Genomic DNA, 21581 nt, shown 5'->3' with positions numbered 1-21581 from the left:
CTTGTATTTTTACAAATTTGACTACAGAGTTATTTTAAATCAAATTTCTCTTTTTATCTCTTGCTGCTAAGTTTTGTTTGTAATATGTAGAAATGATTATTATTTATTTGAGTTTATTTTAAATGCTGCAACTTAGCTAAAGTAGTTAATTATTTCACAGGTTTTTTTGGCTAATTATCTAAGACTCTCTAAGTATAACTTCATATCATCTGCAAAGAGTGCAAATTTGTTTATTCATTGCCTAGACTAATTCCTTCAATTTCTTCTTCTTCTCTTATTATGTTAATTATAGCTAACATTTTTAGTACAATATTGAATAATAGTGGTGATAATTGGCATCCGTGTTTCACCCCGATCTTATAGAGAAAATTTCTAGTTTATCCCTCTGAGATAAGAACTCACTATTTTACAAAAACTGCTGGAAAAACTATAAAATAGTATAGAAGAAACTAGACATAGGCCAGCATTTTATACTGTACACCAAAGTAAAGTCAAAATGGGTACAAGATTTAGATATAAAGGGTGATACCATAGGCAAATTAGAAAAGGGAGGAATATTTTACTCATAGGATCTATGGAGAGGGGAAGAATTTATTACCAAAGATGAGACAGAGAACATCATGAAATGCAAAATAGATCATTTTGATTATATTAAATTAAAAAGATTTTGCACAAACAAAACCAAGAAAACCAGAAAGCTGGGAAACAATCTTTACAGCCTGTGTTTCTGATAAAGGTCTCATTTCTAAAATATATAGAGAACAGAATCAAATATATAAGAATATAAGACATTCCCCAATTAAGAAATGGTCAAAGGATATGACATTAAAGTTATCTATAACCATATTAAAAGTGTTCTCAATCACTACTGATTAGAGTAATGCAAATTAAAACTACTCTGAGGTCCCACTTCACAAATATCCAACTCGCTAATATGCCAAAAAAGGAAAATTACAAATGTTGGGGGAGATGAGGGACAATTGGAACACTAATGCACTGTTGGTAGAGCTGTGAACTGATCCAACCATTCTGGAAAGCAATTTGGAACCATGCCCAAAAGTCTATAAAACTGTGTATATCCTTTGACCCAGAAACACCACTTCTAGGTTTATATCCCAAAGAGGTCATGAAAAAATAGGAAAGGACCCACACAAACAAAAACATAGCTGCTCTTTTTGTGGTGGCAAAGAATTGGAAATTATGGGGATGCCTATCAATTAGGGAATGACTAAAAAAGTTGTGGTATAAGTAGGCAGATTTCAGAAAATCCTGGAAAGGCTTACATGAATTGATGCTGAGTGAAAAGAGCAGAACCAAAAGAACATTGTGTACAGTATCAACAACATTCTATAATGATCAACTGTGATAGTCTTAGTTCTTCTCAGCAACACAGTGATCCAAGACAACTTCAAAAGACTCATGCTGGAAAATGATCCCCACATCCAGAAAAAGGACTATGGATTCTGAATTAAGATTGAAGCATATTGGTTTTGCTTTTGTTGCTTTTTGTTATCATTGTTTCCTTGGTCTTGTGTTTTTTTTCCTTTTGTTCTGATATGTTCTTACAACATATGTTTAACATGATTATAATATATAACCAATATCAGATTGTTTTGAGGGGAGAAGGGAGGGGAGAACAATTTAGAACTCAAAATCTTTTAAAAATGAATGTTGAAAACTATCTTTATATGTAATTAGGGAAAAATAATGGTCTGGTAAAAAGTAAAAAAAAATTAAAAATATATCAATTAAATGAACTCTCCCTTTGGAAGCTAGATAACAGCTCAACAGAGAGAGAGAGAGAGAGAGAGATCTCATCCGAGGGGAATTTCCCTAAAGACTGTAGCATAGCAAACTGGGGATAAGAACATGATAGAAACTGCCAGTTCCTCTCATGTTGGCCTCTTCCCAGAGTCTTTCTCTCTTTTCAGCACCTTAATCACACATCTTCTCTCTTGAAGCTGGAAGTTAGAAGAGCCAGAATCTCTCTTCTCTCCTCCTCTCACCAACTGTGGCTCACCCCTAAAGCAGGTTTGAGGAATTGAAAGATCAGTCTCTACCAATGAGAAAAGTCTCATACAATTGGCCTTTTAACCCAAACATTATGTAAATGCCTAGAAAACATATACACACAAATACAAGGTAAATTTGATGGGAGTGGTACTAACAGTTTGGGATTCAGGAAAGGCTGCAAGTAGAGGGTAGCATTTGAGTTGAGGTTTGAAAAAACTAGGAATTCTCAGAGGTAGAGATAAGGAGGGAGTGCATTTTAAGACAGATGGATAACCTGTGCAAAGATACAGAAACAGGTAATAGAATGTTTGAATGATAAATGCTAATATTACTACTGCTTACAATGCATGCAAACTTTATCTTTTAAAAGGAAAAATTGAATTAAAGATCTAACCCTTGTTCTTCCACTTATGAACAAACACAAAATAATTTATTTTTCTCTATGTCTTGCATAATAAGAAAAAACTTCTCTAGTTGAACTATGTATACCAGCCTATTAATAGATGGAGGAAATCTTTTAGGTGAGAGCTGACTAAATTATATTAATGGGATTGGATCAAAGGATATGCAAAGTGACCATCTTAAAATCCCCAGAATCCTCAGAGCTCCTAGCTCTGCACTCACCTTCTGCCTTTCAAACTGCTCCCTCATGGTCTGTTTTCTTGGTGCCTCATGCCAAACCCTCAAGCAAGCACCTAATCCCCATGACTTTCTTAAATTGCTATTTTCTACCACTTCATGGGGTATTGCTCTGCTTAACATGATGGGACATGATATGATGTGTGTTGGAAGCTGAAGGAAAGAGAGGAGAAAAGTAAGCAAAAAAGAAAACCTTTCTGTCATATCATTCATTCCAGACTTGCTGGAAACTCATATCTACCAATGCAGGCTCTGGTTGTCAAAGCAAACTTTGAAAAGTACTAAAAGACCATTTCACATGTTTGAATTGGCAGCCTCTGTGCCTCCTGATTCAGCATAATTTTTTAAATCTTCTTGGCATTTTCTTAAGGAATCATGGAGAAGAAATTCATTTGTAGCAGACTCTAGAAAGAAAGGAGAGAGAGAGAGAGAGAGAGAGAGAGAGAGAGAGAGAGAGAGAGAGAGAGAGGGAGAGAGAGAATTCAAGGAGATAGCTTACAAAGAGAGGGAGGGAGAGATGGAGGGAGAGAGGGAGGAAGAACTAGACCATTGGGTGTTGGAGAAAAAAGGCAGTGTGGCATAGCAAAACAAGATCTGGCCTCATAACCAGGAAGACCTTGATTTCAAGTCCTATTTTAGATATATCCTAGCTATTTGACACAGAATAAACAGGTCTTTTTTTTTTAAGTGAGGCAATTGGGGTTAAGTGACTTGCCCAGGGTCACAGAGCTAGTAAGTGTTAAGTGTCTGAGGTCGGATTTGAACTCAGGTTCTCCTGACTTCAGGGCCAGTGCTCAATCCACTGCACCATCTAGCTACCCCATAAACAGGTCTCTTGACCTCTCAAACTCCAGGCATGAATCTGAATTGATAACAAAAGTTTCCTCAGGAGAAATTCCCAAATTTAGTAAATTATAGGTCCAGAATGTTGTTGTTATTGCTGTTGCTTTGTCCTTTGGATTTAAAAAAAAATTTTTTTTTAATTTATGGAATAAAGCAAGCATTTCCATAACATAGTATGATAAAAAGAGATGTTGTACACAAAACTGCAAATCTATCATGCGCAACTTGCTATTCCTTTCAAATATTGAACAAAATTATTATGTAAATTTCTTTTTTTTCTTCCCTCCCCATCCCCCTACTCTAGAGACAGCTACCATTAGACACAAATCAGTATACATGTAAAATTATTGTATACATACTTCTCTTGATCAGTTCTTACTCTGAATGCAAATGGTGTCTTTCTTCATATGTCCTTTATAGTTAATTGGGGTATTTATAATAGTCAAAATAATTTATTCACTCAAAGTCATTCTCTTAAAACAATATTGCTGTTACTTTATACAATGTCCTCTTGGTTCTGTCTCATGGCAGAGAGGTAGCAGATAGCTAGATATCTCTCTCTCTCTCTCTCTCTCTCTCTCTATATATATATATATATATATATATATATATATATACACACACACATATGCATATATTGTCAGGCAAGGTGTCTAAAGTAGATGTTTTTGTTTAATTGTGTTTCTTTGTTTCAAAGTAGGATTCAATATGGGAATAGAATGTGAAATGCCTGCAATGTAAAGACAAAATATATCAATACAATTACCTTTAAAAAAAAGAAATAGATACCCAGGAAATCTTTTCACTAGCAACCATGCTGGCTGGACCAGAAACCAAGCCCTGGAGGACTTAATTCTATAGTTACTGGAAATCTTACCTTGGGGCCTCAATGTCCTGATTGGTAGTTGCTTCAGCACCTTACTACATCTAAGCTTGGGCTTTTCCAAGATTTCTGGACATCTCTTCAGTGCTTTCAGGTTCTTTGTGGCTCCCCTTTCAAACTCCCTCACCAATTTTTAATTGAGGAATGATAATCAAATCAGTGCTATCATTTCTGCTGGAAAGGGTATTTTAATATCCTTTTTCTTTTCATTCACCAGCCAAGAAACTTTACAAATCTATATCCCTCACTGGCTAACACTATCCCATATGTATTGTTTTCCCCATTTAGAATGTAATCTATTGAGGGCAAGGATTAACTGGCTTTTGTATTTTACACAACCACCACCACCATAGTGCTTGACATATAGCAAATACTTAATATATTTTTTTCATTCATTCATTCATTTGTTCTTAGCTATGGCAGAAGGATGGCCTTTTTGACCTCTATATTAGACATGGAAAGGACTTTAGAGGTAATATAATTCAAATTCCATAAATTTAATATGAGGAAACTGAGACCAATCAAGAAATCAACAAACATTTTTAAGTGCCTAGGTACTGGGGATACAAAAACAAAAATGAAGTAGTTCTTACCCATACAGGACTTACCTAAGGTCACAAATGATATTGGCAAGAAAGAGGAGATAATTAGCTTATGGAGCAAGGTACCTTAGGAGATACACCTGAAAAATAGGGTAGCATCAGATTGTGAAGAACTTTGAATGCCACACAAGACTGAAATTCACTCAATAGGGATTAAGCCAGTGAAAGGTTCAAGCAAAAAAATAAAAACATATAAATTGGCATATATGAAAAATGACTCTCAAAGCAAATGGATAAATGGAGGGAAGAGAAACTAGGGGCTCATACATTGAATCATAGAATCACAAAATTTGTAGTTGGAAGGGACCTCACTGGTCATATATTACAGCACCTATGAAAAGGAATAACTACTTTAAAAATTTTTTTTTTTGCAATTTCCACCCATTATTTATTATTCCTGGTTGGGATGCAGTGGGTGTTCGGGGAAAACAAGTACCTCTGAGATGAGGACTTGCCAAGATTTTTCAGGCTTGCTTATCCACCTCTAGTGTCCATTTGTCACCTAAATCTGACCCGTACCAAGAAGCTATAACATGTACAGAGGCCACACCCCAGTAAAACCATCTCAGCAGATGGGCTAAACCAGGTTGAGAGCATCCTCAATCTCATTGATGAGTTAGGAGGGATGCCTACCCAAGCATGTGAAACCTGTCCTGGAGTCAGGAGAATGGGCAGACAAGAACAATTTTGTTCCAATGGGCAAAAAGGCAATTGAAGCAGGTGCTATGAGCACTCATAGCCTGGTCAGACATAGAAGACACCAAGGTCATCCACTGCATCCCAGGCAACTGACAATCATTTTGATTTCTGTTTTGTCATTGGACTTGATGACTCTGGAAGAGAGAAAGAGGCTGACGACTGCACAACTCTGCTCACAAATCAAATTCATGCACCAGTCAAAACATTACTTATCATCCATTACTTCATCAACTTGAAGTCTTGTGCTGATGGGAAAGTGACAAAGCAGCAGGTGTGTATACACTGGGAGCTGTAGCCACAACTTTCCACACAGGCCACCCAGGGCATTGGGTCATCTTCTCACTGAACGAAAGTAGCAGTGGGATTTGGCAGCCTCCTGGGTCTCTGAGCCCTTTTAATGAGCTTACTGTTCACTTCCTAGCAGGCTATAAAAGGTACCCTAAAAATTGTTTGCTTTATCCAAACCCTGTCCTTACCACAGGGGATCCCAGAAACACAAAATAAAAAATATATATTGTGAAGGTGATTCCACTCCCTAATGGTAAGTACATAGAATATGCTCACACTTATGGGCATGAAATGTAGTAGACCTGTGAGATTAAACAGCTCTTGTTGCAAAAGAACTCAGCAGGTATCATATTCAGTTAGCAGTCCTGAGTGAAATAAGGCTTGAAAAAAAAAAGCTAGCTTACTGAAGTCAAAGCTAGATTTTTATTTTTAAAAATGTATTTCCTTTTTTTGTTCATGGCTTTATCGCTATCATTATTATTCCTTTACACCAACTTTTAAGATCATGATTTTTGTATTTTTTATCATAAAAGTATTTTATTATTTTCTAGTTACATGTAAAGATAGCTTTTTTTTTTTTTTAGTGAGGCAATTGGGGTTAAGTGACTTGCCCAGGGTCACACAGCTAGTAAGTGTTAAGTGTCTGAGGCCGGATTTGAACTCAGGTACTCCTGACTCCAGGGCCGGTGCTCTATCCACTGAGCCACCTAACTGCCCCAAGATAGCTTTTAACATTTGTTTTCATAAGATTTTTAGTTCCAAATTTTTTCTCCCTCTCTCCCTTCCCTCCCTTCCCTCCCCCCTCCCCAAGACAAAAACCAATCTGATGTAGGTTATATGTGTACAATCACATTAAACATATTTCTGCATAAGTCATATTGTGAAAGAAGAATGAGAACACAAGGGAAAAAACTCAAAAAAGAAAAAAAAGGGCCAAAAGTAGAAACGGTATGGTTCAATCTGAATTCAGATTCCACAGTTCTTTTTTCTGGATGTGGAGAATGTTTTAAATCCTGAGTTCTTTGGAGCTGTATTGTATCATTGCACTGCTTAGAAGAGCCAAGTGCAGCCCTGGAGTCAGGAGTACCTGAGCTCAAATCCAGCCTCAGACACTTAACACGTACTAGCTGTGTGACTCTGGGCAAGTCACTTAACCCCAATTGCCTCACTAAAAAAACAACAACAACAACAACAACAACAACAACAACAAAAACAGAAGAGCCAGTGGATTATCACACAATGTTGCTGTTACTGTGAATACACAGATCTAGCAACTTCTACATTATGTTAAGGGCTAAAATTCTAGCTAAACTGTCTAAAATATCTAATGAGTGGTCGCCAATCAATTACAAGCTTTAGCAAGAGTTAGACTTTTAAGCATTTATTAAGGAGAATAAGAATTTGGTAAAGAGAGAGAGAAAGGCCTAGATTCCTATCTATTAAAGGGAGAGCACATTTCTAGCTCCCTTCTCCGCCAGCGTCCTCAGGAAAGAGAGCGAGACTGAGCGCCAGTCTCTTCCTTCCTCCTCCCACTAGCCCGCGTCACTTCCTGAAGCCTGGTCTTGCCCTCAAAGACCTTTGCTTCATGGGCAGAACTCTTCTACAGTAAGTATCCAGCAGGTGGCGTCATTCCAATCGTTACAGTCCCCCCTGTTGTTCCTCAAGAAACAAAATGTTTCCTTGACGGAACAGTAAAAACAATATAATAACTATTGCTAACTAATAATATGTGAACAACAATATAGAAAAGGAAGAGAGGAAAGTTTTGTCCAGAGGGGCGATTTTTTTTTTCATGAACCGACGCTTTGACATTAGTCTTGCAAAGGGAGGGCCTCTGCAGAGAATACATGTTACAGATGGTGTATATTATAACAGAAAGAAAAAAAAACAACAAAAACAACAAATCAAAACTGTTCATTTAAAGTCTCTGAAAGTCTTTTCTCAGATGTCCTCTAGGTGTAGTCGTGGAATGGAAGTCTTTTCAGGGGTTGATGTGTGGATACTGGTAATCAGCCAGGAAATTTCCTACAAAATTGAGCTTAACACAACTTTAAAATAGCTTTGTCAATAATCAAATCAAACAATGAAAGTTCTCAAAAACATGTCTAAGGGAATACAGAATCTTAGTTGTTAACACGTGAAACATACAATAAAACAAAAATTGAACCATTCTTTAAAATTACATTATTATTATAGTCCCCCCTTATGGAGAGTAATTGAGAAGACAATTGCTGCGATATTAATTTTTAAAAATAATTTTTATCTTTGTTTCATCACCTTTTGCATCATCTGCCTAATTATCCTCATGCCATTATGAGAAATTACAAATCTAATATAATTGGTAACAGATGTCAAGGCCAAATTCAACACTGTTATTTATCATGACACCTGAGATAATTATGGGGGTTACCATAAAAGAACAGAGAAATGATGGGATATGAGCATTCCCACACTTGAGCAATATGTACTGTCCATGCAGTATGCCAGGCTTAAAATAGGTGGATGGAATATATGTCCATGCCACCGAACATATTGGAGGAAACTGAGTCAGACTTAATCAGATGCATGGGATTGAGATGTCCATGGCATCAGGCATATAGGAGGGAGCATAGAAGCCAGGTGTAGGAGTGAGATGGGTGGGATGAATACTTCCAGCCATCTGTACAATATTGTGGGGAAAAATAAAATAAAATATTAAACCAAGAGAATCCAACCTCAACATTTGTCAAAAGCCGTTCCCTCGGCCATACCTTGACTTCATGCATGTATCCCCTCATGTGACAGTTCAGTGTCTGCTCTTCCATGTATTCCTCTTGTGATTGGATGGCATCTTGGCCAACTGGCATCTGATAACTCAGAATAAAGGCAATTAATATCTTAAATGATAAATTCCCATAATCCAAGTCTCATATGGATTTAAAAATTGAGGATAATAAATGATTGCAAAAAATGTGAATACATCTTGACTTGACACAATATATATTTATGCAACAATTTCAAATAATACCCCCTTTTTTTTTACTTAGTATACAATCACTTTTGCGAAAAATCAGAACATATTTAAATATAAGTTAAAGCACAACAGAATCTCAAAGAAAACTTTTTTTTTGAAAAAAGAAAACTTTTACAAATGTTCCCCTCTTTTTTTTTTGGAATATGCTTATTAAAAATAATACTTCTAGAATCAATTTACACTTGCCATGGCAACCAATTTGCCAGGGAAATGCTTTAAAGAGTTTGATCAAATAATCAGTTGAGAAAAAATAATAAAAACAAACAACTCAGAATATGGGAGCACAATACTCCTAGAATTAACATTGCATTATGAAATCAAAACCATCTTGCAATGTTTCAAAATTAGATAGACAAATGAATAGAAGAAAATACACATGGAACAATAAAAGACAGTGAAATTCAAACTAAGGAAATCTAAATGAATATGAACTTAATATCAATAAGAGTATTATAAAATATAAACTTGATCACATGACTATAAAAAGCTTTTACAAATATTCTCCTTGTTTTAGAAACTAGGTATAAGACACAATCTCAAAAGCATGAAAATCTCTATGAAAATAAACCCATACCATTAATTTCAAAATGTATATGTAATAGCATAGAAATCCTATGTAACCTCTAAACTGATACTATTAGTAATCTGAGTGAATTTAGAACACTTTTGATTCCGATATCTAAAATCCCCAATACTCATATCAATACCTTGCTGCTTACTTCTACATTTCTGTAAAATATGTACCCTTCCATGGCAAAAGAAGCGGAGTCTTGAACTATGGTGATGATTGTCATTCTTATTCAGCTTAAGTTTTTCTTCTTTAACCCCTCTATATTGTCTGTCGGGCTTTTCACCATACAAACGCTTTATAAGATTACTAATTAAAGACAAAAGCAGGTTAGCAAAATTATGAACAAAACGAGCATATCTGGAATTTAAAGAGTTTTCTAAGATTGTCTCAAAAGCACAGCCAGGCCGGGGAAGGGCTGAGCCTGAAGCTGCAAATGCAGGTAGAAAAAGTTGAGCATGCGCATCAGATCTCTGGACTTCCCAGGCAGGGGAAGCTATGGGCTTGGCCATAGGAGGAGTAGAGGGTGGGGTCTGGAGAGGAGGGGAGGGACCAGAGCAATTTGAATCAGACTTGATTTTGAACTCAGGCCTGGATTCCTCTTCCCCCACTTTGCCTCTAGGTGCTAAGGGATTAAAAGCTTCTAGAGGGTGGGTCATTGCCTCCAGGCATGCAAAATTAAAGCAACAATTAGTGTTAGAACTGGGAAAAGCTGCGGGAATCTCTTCAGGTTTCTCTGAAAAAGCATGGTTGGGAGAGGGAGAGATATTTCCTTGTGTGAGTAAGTTGCTGGCTCTTTTAACAAAAATAAAAAGAAAAATAGAAAATCCACAAAAACAAAGCATTAACATGATCTTATCTCCCATTTGTCTGGTTAAACAGACTAAAATCAAAAATAGGGTAATTAGGGAGTTTAAAAGGTCCATTCGAAAAAATTTAAAGGGAAAACACAGCCAGTGCGCCAGTACTTAGCAGTTTAAAGGGTAGGGGAAATTTCTTACCCAACCGGAAGATCAGAAGTGAGGTTCAGCTTTCCTCTTCGTGGTCAGCCATCTGTTAAGGGCTAAAATTCTAGCTAAACTGTCTAAAATATCTAATGAGTGGTCGCCAATCAATTACAAGCTTTAGCAAGAGTTAGACTTTTAAGCATTTATTAAGGAGAATAAGAATTTGGTAAAGAGAGAGAGAAAGGCCTAGATTCCTATCTATTAAAGGGAGAGCACATTTCTAGCTCCCTTCTCCGCCAGCGTCCTCAGGAAAGAGAGCGAGACTGAGCGCCAGTCTCTTCCTTCCTCCTCCCACTAGCCCGCGTCACTTCCTGAAGCCTGGTCTTGCCCTCAAAGACCTTTGCTTCATGGGCAGAACTCTTCTACAGTAAGTATCCAGCAGGTGGCGTCATTCCAATCGTTACAATTAAAGGACCCAAAAGCATGGAATATGATATTCCAGAGGGCAAAGGAATTGGTATTACAACCAAGAATCATCTATCCAGCAAAACTTTGTATAATCTTCCAGAGAAAAAAAATGGGACTTCAATGAAAAAGAGGATTTTCAGGTATTTGTGATGAGAAGACCTGAACTGAATGGGAAAATTTGACTTTCAAATATATTTATTCTTTTTTTTTTGCAGGTCAATGGGGGTTAAGTGACTTGCCCAGGGTCACACAGATAGTAAGTGTCAAATGTCTGAGGCCGGATTTGAACTCAGGTACTCCTGAATCCAGGGCTGGTGATTTATCCACTGCGCCACCTAGCTGCCCCAAATATATTTATTCTTAACAGTCAACCAGTGGAAGAATGTGACCTGGGTATTTGAGCAAATTTTTATTCTATGGTTAATAAGTTCTTGCCTTCTTTGTTGTATGTTTAGGAATTAATGTTGTAATGTCAATTTATTTAAGTGAGAAGTACAGTAGTAGGGACTCAGGAGTTACAGTTATGATCAGTAGATGTATAGCTACCCCACATAAATGTTATTCCTAGGACCTCAAAGTAATATGTGGCACCTGTGTGGCACTGACCCCCTTCTCTTCTCTCTTTGTAGGCAGGAGCTGGCTTATTCACCTCCATCTGCTCCCAGGAACCCACCTGTCATGAACCCAGAATGGCATGTCAAGTGGTTCTTCAGCCTTCATTTCCTTTATCTTCTTAACCAACATTCTATTCCATGAATCACCTACTGGGTTGGGCTGTTACTCTTCTGGGTTTTTCCAATTTCATGCTCTTAGACCCCCTAAAGACATTTTAAACTTGTTTAAATGAAAGCAGAGACTCTAAGCTCCAGGTATACAGAGCTATCCAGGTCTTTTCCCTTGGCTGGTCCCTGAAGTAGTATTAGTTTACTCAGCAAAACAGACATGAAAATCTAGAATCAAGGTCTAGGGCAACTAGGTGGTGGAGTAGATAAAGCACCGGCCCTGGAGTCAGGAGGATCTGAGTTCAAATCCGGGTTCAGACACTTGATACTTACTAGCTGTGTGATCCTGGGCAAGTCACTTAACCCCAATTGCCTCACCAAAAAAAGAAAGAAAAGAATAGATTCAAGGTCTGTTCACTTGATGTCTCAGGGATTTCCTGCCAGTAGGTGTCAGTAAATAGGAAGGTAGGCAAACTTCAGAGGATTCCATGATCAGTAGCAATAAAGGGCAAAGCAGCTAAGACTTTTCATTTCTCAACTAACACTATATCCTCCAAACAGTTTCCAGAAACCAGCTTGTCTCTCCTCTCCTCTCCTCTCCTCTCCTCTCCTCTCCTCTCCTTTCCTAGACTATCTTCCGAGATGATTGAAAGACGTACACATGATGAGGTGGATCTTTGGTGCATTGGAGTGCTGTGCTATGAGCTACTAATGGGAAATCCTCCCTTTGAAAGCTTTTCTAACAGTGAAACCCATAGAGGGATCACCAAGGTGGACCTGAAACTTCCTTCATCTATTACTTCTGGAGTCTAGGACCTGATCTCTAAGCTGCTCAGGCATAACCCTTCAGAGCAACTTCCCCTCACTCAAGTCTTAGAGCACCCTTGGGTTCAGGCCCATTCCTGGAGAGTGCTTCCTCCTTGTTCCCCCTTGTCCTACCCACTGAATCCTATCTTATGTATAGATTTACATGTGTTTTGTATGTTGAAGGGAAATGAAGTGAGAGAGGGTAGATCCCTGGCTTCTTTCTCCATCATTATTTCATCTAACCTCAAAGACTATTTAATAAAGAAATTTTTTTTTTGTAAAAACAAAACAAAAAAAAACAAGATAAATAGGGGGGGGGTGTCATTCAATTTTTTTAAAAGACTTTTTTTCATTTTACAAAGGCATTCACCATAGAATTATTTTACTTTTAACTCCCCACTGGGGGTCCCTGCTTCCAAGCTACACTGTCCCAAGCTTCAAGAGAGTCCCAGGTGCTTCGGTTTGAGGGAGGGCAGGTTTTTCTCTCACCTAGACTTTTCTCTGGTCCGAAGATAACCTCAAGCCAATTTACGAGTTAACCAACCAGCAAAGCTTTCTATGCTGTGGCCCTTAGCTTCAACAAGCCTGTGCCCCTCCCCGACCTAGGCCTCCTGCTGCTCAGAAATTTTTCCTGGTTCCCCGCTGGAGTGGGACAGCCAAATTCCTCCCTAGGTCCTGCTGACACCCCTGGACTCTCCCCACCAGCCCACTGTTCATCCCTCTTACCTGACCGCAAGCTCAGTTCCAGAAGACACAGGTGCTGCAACTAATTCAGAGGCTCAGGGGTAAGTTCCTCTGGTGTGGTCATGCCTGGGGCCTGTGTCTGTGTGATCACGAGGATGCATTTTACTCACAGCCCAGCATGGCCCCTTTTAATCTGTCTATGGCTGGAAAATAATCTCAGCCATATTTTTGTGGGTTTTTCTGCTCCAAGGGTTCTTTTATTGCTGTTTTGGGGATAATTATATCAGGAGCGCTGTATTTTTAATGTCTTTCCTCTGCCATCTTGGCTCCACCCCCAGAATTATTTTAAAGAGCAAATAATTATATATATATATATATATATATATATATATATATATATATTTGCTGAAAATTCAATGTCAACACAAATTTTAGGGAACTTAGCTAAAGTATGAATTATAATAATACATAAATTATAAAATCTTGGATATGCAACTGAAAAACTTCAGGGCACAAAGTTTTCATAACTTGTCAACTAAAGGCATGGGCTTCAGAAGGGAAAGGTTCTTTTGGGAAGTGAACAAGTACTTAAGAAGATATATCTAAGAAAGAATTTCAGATTTCTGAAGCTCTGTTTAAGACATGGGGATGATGGGCTTCTTGTCAGGAAAAAAGACCATTTAACAAAAGTTGGTAAGAATGGACGCACCCAGAGTTCTGCAAATTAAAATTGGATATAGATATCTAGATCTGAATCTACCAAGTTAGGTGCCATAGAAAATAGTTATATCATCTCACAAAAGGGAGGAAAACCAGTTTGGAAACTATTCTTCTACATTTCATTTTCACCAAAGGGAACATCTGATTGCTTGGGGGTCAAATGATAGGAATTTGTATATTTATATGGATTCCTTATGAATCTTATATATTAGACCTCATATATAGTATTTGAAGCAAAAATATGCCAAATAACAGGTTCTGTTTTCATTGTACTTGCATTATATTGGTTTTTATTCCATTATTTTTAGTGATTTAGAACAATCCTTCATATTATTTTTAAAGCTTTTAAACTTTATGACATTGAAATTATTCATACTATATCCTTTGTTTGGTGAAGAATTCTCTTCTAGCAAGGCTTTGTCCATTTTCCTTTATTTCTTCTTCTTTTTTAATGGTGTGAATATGTATCATTATATCACACATCCATTTTGTGCTTATTGTGGAAAATGGTATAAGGGGTTGGTCTAAATCTAATTTCTGCCAACTGCTTTCTGCTGTTGTTTAAGTTGTTTAAAGTTTTTGTTGTTTATGTTAAATAGGGAGCTCTCAACTGAGCAGTTTATGTTCTTAGGTTTATAGATTCTGAGGCTACTAAGTCCAACTGTTCTTAGGTTTTACTTATGTAATCAATATCGTTTGTTCCATTTTCTTTTTTTTTAACCAGTTGCAAATTGTTTTAATGATTAATGTTTTATAATGTAGCATAAGATCGGGGAATGTAAAGTTATTAAGTGTGAAACATTTGGTCATGAACTTCACTCCTATTATGACGTGGTTTCTATTGGAAAACTTCATTCAACTTAAAACTTTTCAATTTTCAAGTCTTTGAAAGGTACTTAATCTTTATACATTCAATATATTTTTAGATTATATATTTTCAGTTTTTTAAAGGAAATGAATTCTCTTTAATTATTTGAAACTCCTGACATTTTGAAACCAATTCCACAAATCTATTCCAAGATCTCAAGGAATATATGTAGTAAATCTCAGAAAGAAGTGAATGTTTTACTGTGTTTAGTAGACATCCTTGAAGGCATTCATAAAGATATACTTCCTATATATGCAGTGACAGAATTATGTGGAGTTTAGGATCCATTTGAAACAGTCTTATTCTCTGTGATTTTTGAAGTGAATCAGAGGAATAAAAGAGAACTATTTGTTCACATTTTCAGATTATTCTATTTTATAATTTTAGATTTAGAGGGAACCATTAGGGTCCTGGGCCCTCTAATCCAATACTCCTTGTTTTCCAGAAGAGGAAACTGAGGTCCACTGAGGCTTTTTTATTTCCCTATGGTAACATAAATTACAATGGGCAGAGTTTGGGTTTGAACTGAAGGCATCTCATGAACCACACTGTCTTTAGGTAGGATGTGCTCTTTTGATCAATTCCTACCTCACCCTGTTGAACCAGAAACATAAATTCTTAGAGGTAGTCTTTTTTTTTTTTTGACACAGTCTTAATGGACTATATCATATTAACTCATCTGTGTGTGTGTGTGTGTGTGTGTGTGTGTGTGTGTGTGCAGATACTCCTGTAGGTATTTATAGACTTTGTTATTTTCCATCAGAATGTAATTTTCTCAAATATTTTATTGCAGAGTAAAAATTGAAAAGTAAGGAAATCCCTAATGAGGGTGGACTTTGTCATATTCTTTCAGAGTATAAATAGCTGACAATTACATGACCCTTGAGCATATATTATTTGAAACTCATAGCAACCCTGTGAGATAAATAATAGTTATTATTACCCGCAGTTTGCAGATGAGGAAACTGAGACTTAGGAAGCTGTCACTTTTCCATGGTCACATAGCTAGCAATTATCAGAGGAGGTATTTGAAAGTAGGTCTTTCTGATACCAAGTACTTCCACAATGGTATGCTGCCACTGTAAGTCGAGTCCTCAATCTCCACTGTCTCTTTAACACCACCATCCCCCTTAAAATATCCTATAATTGAGTACCAACCAAGGCACCTACGGATGTTAAGTATTTTGTTGGTTCATGGCACAACTTTCACATGTTTTAAAATACTTTTCAGAAATTACATCTTTGTGTGAAATGCTGAAGAACAAGAAGATGAGGTAACAATCTAGGTGTACTGCGTATAACTGAAACATCTCTCCCTTTCTGGTAGTTTTCTAGCAATGGAGCTTACAGCTAACATGACTTGACCAGCCATTTCACAAACAGAAGCAATGCATCCAAAATTAGAAGAGGAGGCAGCTAGATGGCACAGTGGATAGAGCACTGGCCCTGGAGTCAGGAGTACCTGAGTTCAAATCGGGCCTCAGACACTTAACACTTACTAGCTGTGTGACCCTGGGCAAGTCACTTAACCCCAATTGCCTCACTTAAAAAAAAAATTTAGAAGAGAGGCAGAAAGCTGGGAAACAATTTTTATGGCCAGTATTTCTGATAAGGGCTTCATTTTAAAAATATATAGGGAACTAAATCAAATTTATAAGAATCCAAGTCATTTCCCAATTGAGAAATGGTCAAAGGATATGAACAGGTAGTTTTCTGATGAAATCAAAGCTATCTGTTGCCATAGGAAAAAATTCTCTAAATCACTATTGATTAGAGAAATGCAAATTAAAACAACTCTGAGGTACCACCTGACACCTATCAGATTGGCTAAAATTACAAAAAGGGAAAATAATAAATGTTAGAGAAGCTGTGGGAAAATTGGAACACTAATGCATTGTTGGTGGAGCTGTGAACTGATCCAACCATTCTGGAGAGCAATTTGGAATTATGCCCAAAGGGCGATAAAGCTGTGCATGCCCTTTGACCCAGCAATACCACTTTGGGGTCTTTTTCCCAAAGAGATCATGGAAAGGGGAGAGGAACCCACATGTACAAAAATATTTATAGCTGCTCATTACATGGTGGCAAGGAATTGGAAGTTGAGGGGATGCCCATCAATTGGGGAATGGCTGGACAAGTTGTGGTATATGAATGTAATGGAATACTATTGTGCTGTAAGAAATGATGAGCAAGAGGAGTTCAGAGAAACTTGGAGGGTCTTTCATGGGCTGATGATGAGTGAGATGAGCAGAACCAGAAGAACATTGTACACAGTATCATCAACATTGTGTGTTGATCTACTGTGATGGACTATATTCTTCTCACCAATGCAAGGGTACAGAAGAGTTCCAGGGAACTCATAATAGAAGAGGATCTCCAAATCCAGGAAAAAAAAAACTGTGGAGTATAGATGGTGAATGAACCATACTATTTCTTTTGTTTTTGGTGCTATTGTTTTTCTATTTTGAGGTTTTTCGTCATTGCTATGATTTTTCTCTTATAACATGTCTAATGCAGAAATATGTTTAATGTTATTATGTGTATTTATATAACCTATATCAGATTACCTGCTGTCTAGGGGAGGGGGGAGGGAGGGAGAAAAATCTGAAATTGGAAAGCTTGTATAAACAAAAGTTGAAAACTATCTTTACATGTAACGGGAAAAAATACTTTATTAAAAAAAAAACTCTGACACCTATCAGATTGGCTAATATGACAAAAAAGGAAAATAATAAATGTTGGAGAAGCTGTGGAAAAATTGGAACACTAATGCATTGTTGGTGGAGCTGTGAACTGATCCAACCATTCTGGAGAGCAATTTGGAATTATGCCCAAAGGACTATAAAGCTGTGCATACCCTTTGACCCAGCAATACCACTTTTGGGTCTTTTTCCCAAAGAGACCATAAAAAAGGGGAAAAGACCCAAATGTACAAAAATATTTATAGCTACTCTTTTTGTAGTGGCAAGGAATTGGAAATTGAGGGGCTGCCCATCAATTGGGGAATGGCTGAACAAGTTGTGGTATATGAATGTAATGGAATTCTATTGTGCTGTAAAAAATGAGCAGGAGGAGTTCAGAGAAACCTGGAAGGACTTGCATGAACTGATGATGAGTGAGATGAGCAGAACCAGGAGAACATTATACACAGTATCATCAACATTATGTGTTCATCAACTGTGATAGACTAGATTCTTCTCACCAATACAATGGTACAAGAGAGTTCCAAAGGACTCATGATGGAAAAGGCTCTCCAAATCCAGAAAAAAAAAAGAACTGTGGAATATGGATGCAGATTGAACCATATTATTTCTTTTGTTTTGGGTGCTGTTGTTTTTCTATTTTGAGGTTTTTCCTTATTGCTCTGATTCTTCTCATATATATATATAACCTATATCAGATTACCTGCTTCTAGAGGAGGTGGGGAGAGAGGGGAGGGAGGGAGAAAAATTTGAAATTGGAAATCTTATATAAACAAATGTTGAAAACTATCTCTACATGGAACTGGAAAATAATAAAATACTTTTATTAAAAAAAATGAAAGGAGTGATTTCACCACCAATGAAGTGGAAATTAAAGCAATAATTAGGAGCTGTTTTGCCCAACGGTATGCCAATATATTTGACAGTCTAAATGAAATGGATGAATATTTACAAAAATAAAAAAATTGCCTAAGTTAACTGAAGAGGAGATAAAATCCTTAAATAAACCCATTTTAGAAAAAGAAATTGAGGGCAGCTAGATGGCACAGTGGATAGAGCACTGGCCCTGGAGTCAGGAGTACCTGAGTTCAAATTCGGCCTCAGACACTTAACACATACTAGCTGTGTGACCCTGGGCAAGTCACTTAAACCCCAGTTGCCTTACTAAAAAAAAAAAAAAAAAAGAACAAGAAATTGAACTCATCAATGAACTCCCTAAGAAAAAATCTCCAGGGCCAGATGGGTTTATAAGTGAATTCTACCAAACATTTAAAGAACAATTAATTCCAATACTATACAAACTATTTGGAAAAATAAGTGAAGAAGTTCTACTAAACTCTTTTTATGATACAAATATGGTGCTGATACCTAAACGAGGCAGAGCCAAAACAGAGAAAGAAAATAATAGGACTATTTTGCTAATGAATATAGATGCAAAAATCTTAAATAAAATATTAGCAAGGAGATTACAGCAAGTGATCACCAGGACAATACACTATGACCAGGTGGGATTTATACCAGGAATGCAAGGCTGGTTCAACATTGGAAAAACTATTAATATAATCAACCACATCAATAACAAAACTAACCAAAATCATATGATTATCTCAATAGATGCAGAGAAAGCATTTGACAAAATACAACACTCATTCCTATTAAAAACACTAGAGAACATAGGAATAGGTGGAGATATCCTTAAAATAATAAGCAGTATCTACCTAAAGCCATGAGCAAACATTATATGTAACAGGAATAAATTAGAGGCATTCCCAATAAGATCAGGGGTGAAACAGGGATGACCATTATCACCTCTATTATTTAATATTGTATTAGAAATGTTAGTTATAGAAATAAGAGAAGAAAAAGGAATTTAAAAATTAGAATAGGCAAGGAGGAAATAAAACTTTCACTCTTGGCTGATGATATAATGGTATACTTAGAGAATCTTAAAGAATCAACTAAAAAGCTGCTTGAAACAATTAACAACTTTAGCAAAGTTGCAGGATATAAAATAAACCCACATAAATCATCAGCATTTCTATACATGACCAACAAACTCAGCAGCAAGAGATAGAACAAGAAATTCCATTTAAAGTAATGGTAGACAGTATTAAATACTTGGGAGTCTACCTGCCAAGACAAACCCAGGAACTCTATGAATACAATTGTGAAACACTTTTCACACAAATAAAATCTGATCTGTAAGGGACAAATTCAGTATGGGGAGAGTTAATTGGGTGGCTCACCATAATATTGGGGTTCAGAAAATAATGATAGACCTCTAAACCCAGAATTTCCTCTCTTCCAAACTGCCTTTTATTTAGTTATTTCTCTCAGACTGATAAGAAAGGAGATTAGCAGCTTCTTTTCCACAAACAAATTAGGTTTTATTAATGGGAACAAACTTATAACACAAGTGAAGTTAATATGACTCAAACCCTAAACTTGCTTCCAGCTCAGCTGGCCTAAAGAGCTAGCCTCACTTCAATAACACAAACTCACCACCACCTGTAATCTGTAGTTCCAAGGAGAATCCACTGTGCAGTGTCTCATGGTTCAGTCCGAAGGTCAACCACCACCACCAGCTCCTCTCTCTCTCTACCTTTCTTTCCCATTCCTCCCTGAGTTTTCTCTCCCCTTTGCACCATCATTCCTGTGTCTCCCTCTGAGGGATTCTATAGTAACCCTGATTCTGATTCTGTCCTTCTGTACCTCCCTGATAGGGCCTACAATTATTCTGATTCTATTTGTAATAAGGCCTATAATTACCTTGGTTGTTTCCTTTCTGGTAAAAGTTTCCATAATTATTCTAATTTCCCCTAAAAATATCTTCAAGACTCTCAGTCACTGCCTGCTTAAGTTTTTGTTCTCTAGTTCTACATTCTCTCAACAAGTGTTCTTGTTTTTCACAGTAATTCCACACCTTAGGGGTTTTGTGCTGACCTGACGTGAAAGTGCTGGTGCCAGAATGCTCTATTTAGCTATATTTTCCTCATTTGCCTCAAAGATATATGTGGCTGCTTCTTTAATCTTTTCTACAGTGATATTTTTCCAGCCTGAACACTGTGTTATGAAATATTTGTGGATTTCTAGCAAGGATTGGTAGATGAATGTATTAAACACGATGTAGAAGAGTCCTTGGAATCTAGTGGGTCTAGCCTTGTAAATTGCCTAGCAGCTTGACAAAGTCTATCATAAAATCTATTAGGTTGTTCATTAGCCTCCTGAGTGATTTTTAAGAATTTTTGCCAGTTTTCAGATTTTTTTAGAACAGATCTATGTATTTGGAAAAATATTAATTGCTCATGGATAGGCTGAGCTAATATAATAAAAATGACAATTCTACCTAAATTAATTTACCTATTCAGTGCCATACCAATCAGAGGGGCAGGTTTTTCACTCTCCTGGCCTGTTCTCTGGTCTGTAGATAACCACAGGCCAACTTGCTAATTAACCAGACAGCAAAATTTTGTGTGCTGTGGTTGTTAGCTCTGACGAGCTTTGCTCCTCTCCCACCTGGGCCACTGCTACTTGAGCTGACTTCCTTGTTCCCAGCAGGAGTAAAATACCCAAGTTCTGCCTCAGCACCAGCAGAAACTCCTATAATCTCCCCCCTGCCAACCACTCAGCCCTCTCACTTGACTGTGAGTTTAGTTCCAGAAGATGCTGGTGCTACTGCTGAGTCAGAGGCTCTGGAGGGTCTCTTTCTCTGGTGAGGCCTGCCTGGAAATGGATCTGTGTCAGTGTGACTGTGGGTTTCGGCTCCACTCCTACCTCAGCACAACAGCCCCTTCCTGCCAACCTTCTAAGCTGTCTTTGGCTGTAAAATGATCTTAGCCTGTTCTTTTGTGTGTTTTGCTGCTTTAGGAATTGTCCTATGGAATTATTTGGAGGTTTTGGGGAGTGATTGTGGTGTGAGTTCTGAGAGCTTACTGCCTTTCCTCTGCCATATTGGCTCCACCCCAGAAATCCATTGACATACAATATTGATGAACTTCTCCAGGTAACCAGATTTTGACAAAATTTTCCTTAAGCCTTCACTACCGAAAGTATCAAAGGCCTTGGTCAGATCAATGAATATTATGTACAACCTCTGTTTTGCTCCCTGGCATTTC

This window comes from Dromiciops gliroides, chromosome 1 (genome assembly GCF_019393635.1).
Source record: "Dromiciops gliroides isolate mDroGli1 chromosome 1, mDroGli1.pri, whole genome shotgun sequence".
NCBI classification, from domain to species: domain Eukaryota; kingdom Metazoa; phylum Chordata; class Mammalia; order Microbiotheria; family Microbiotheriidae; genus Dromiciops; species Dromiciops gliroides.
This window is presented reverse-complemented; position numbering follows the sequence as displayed.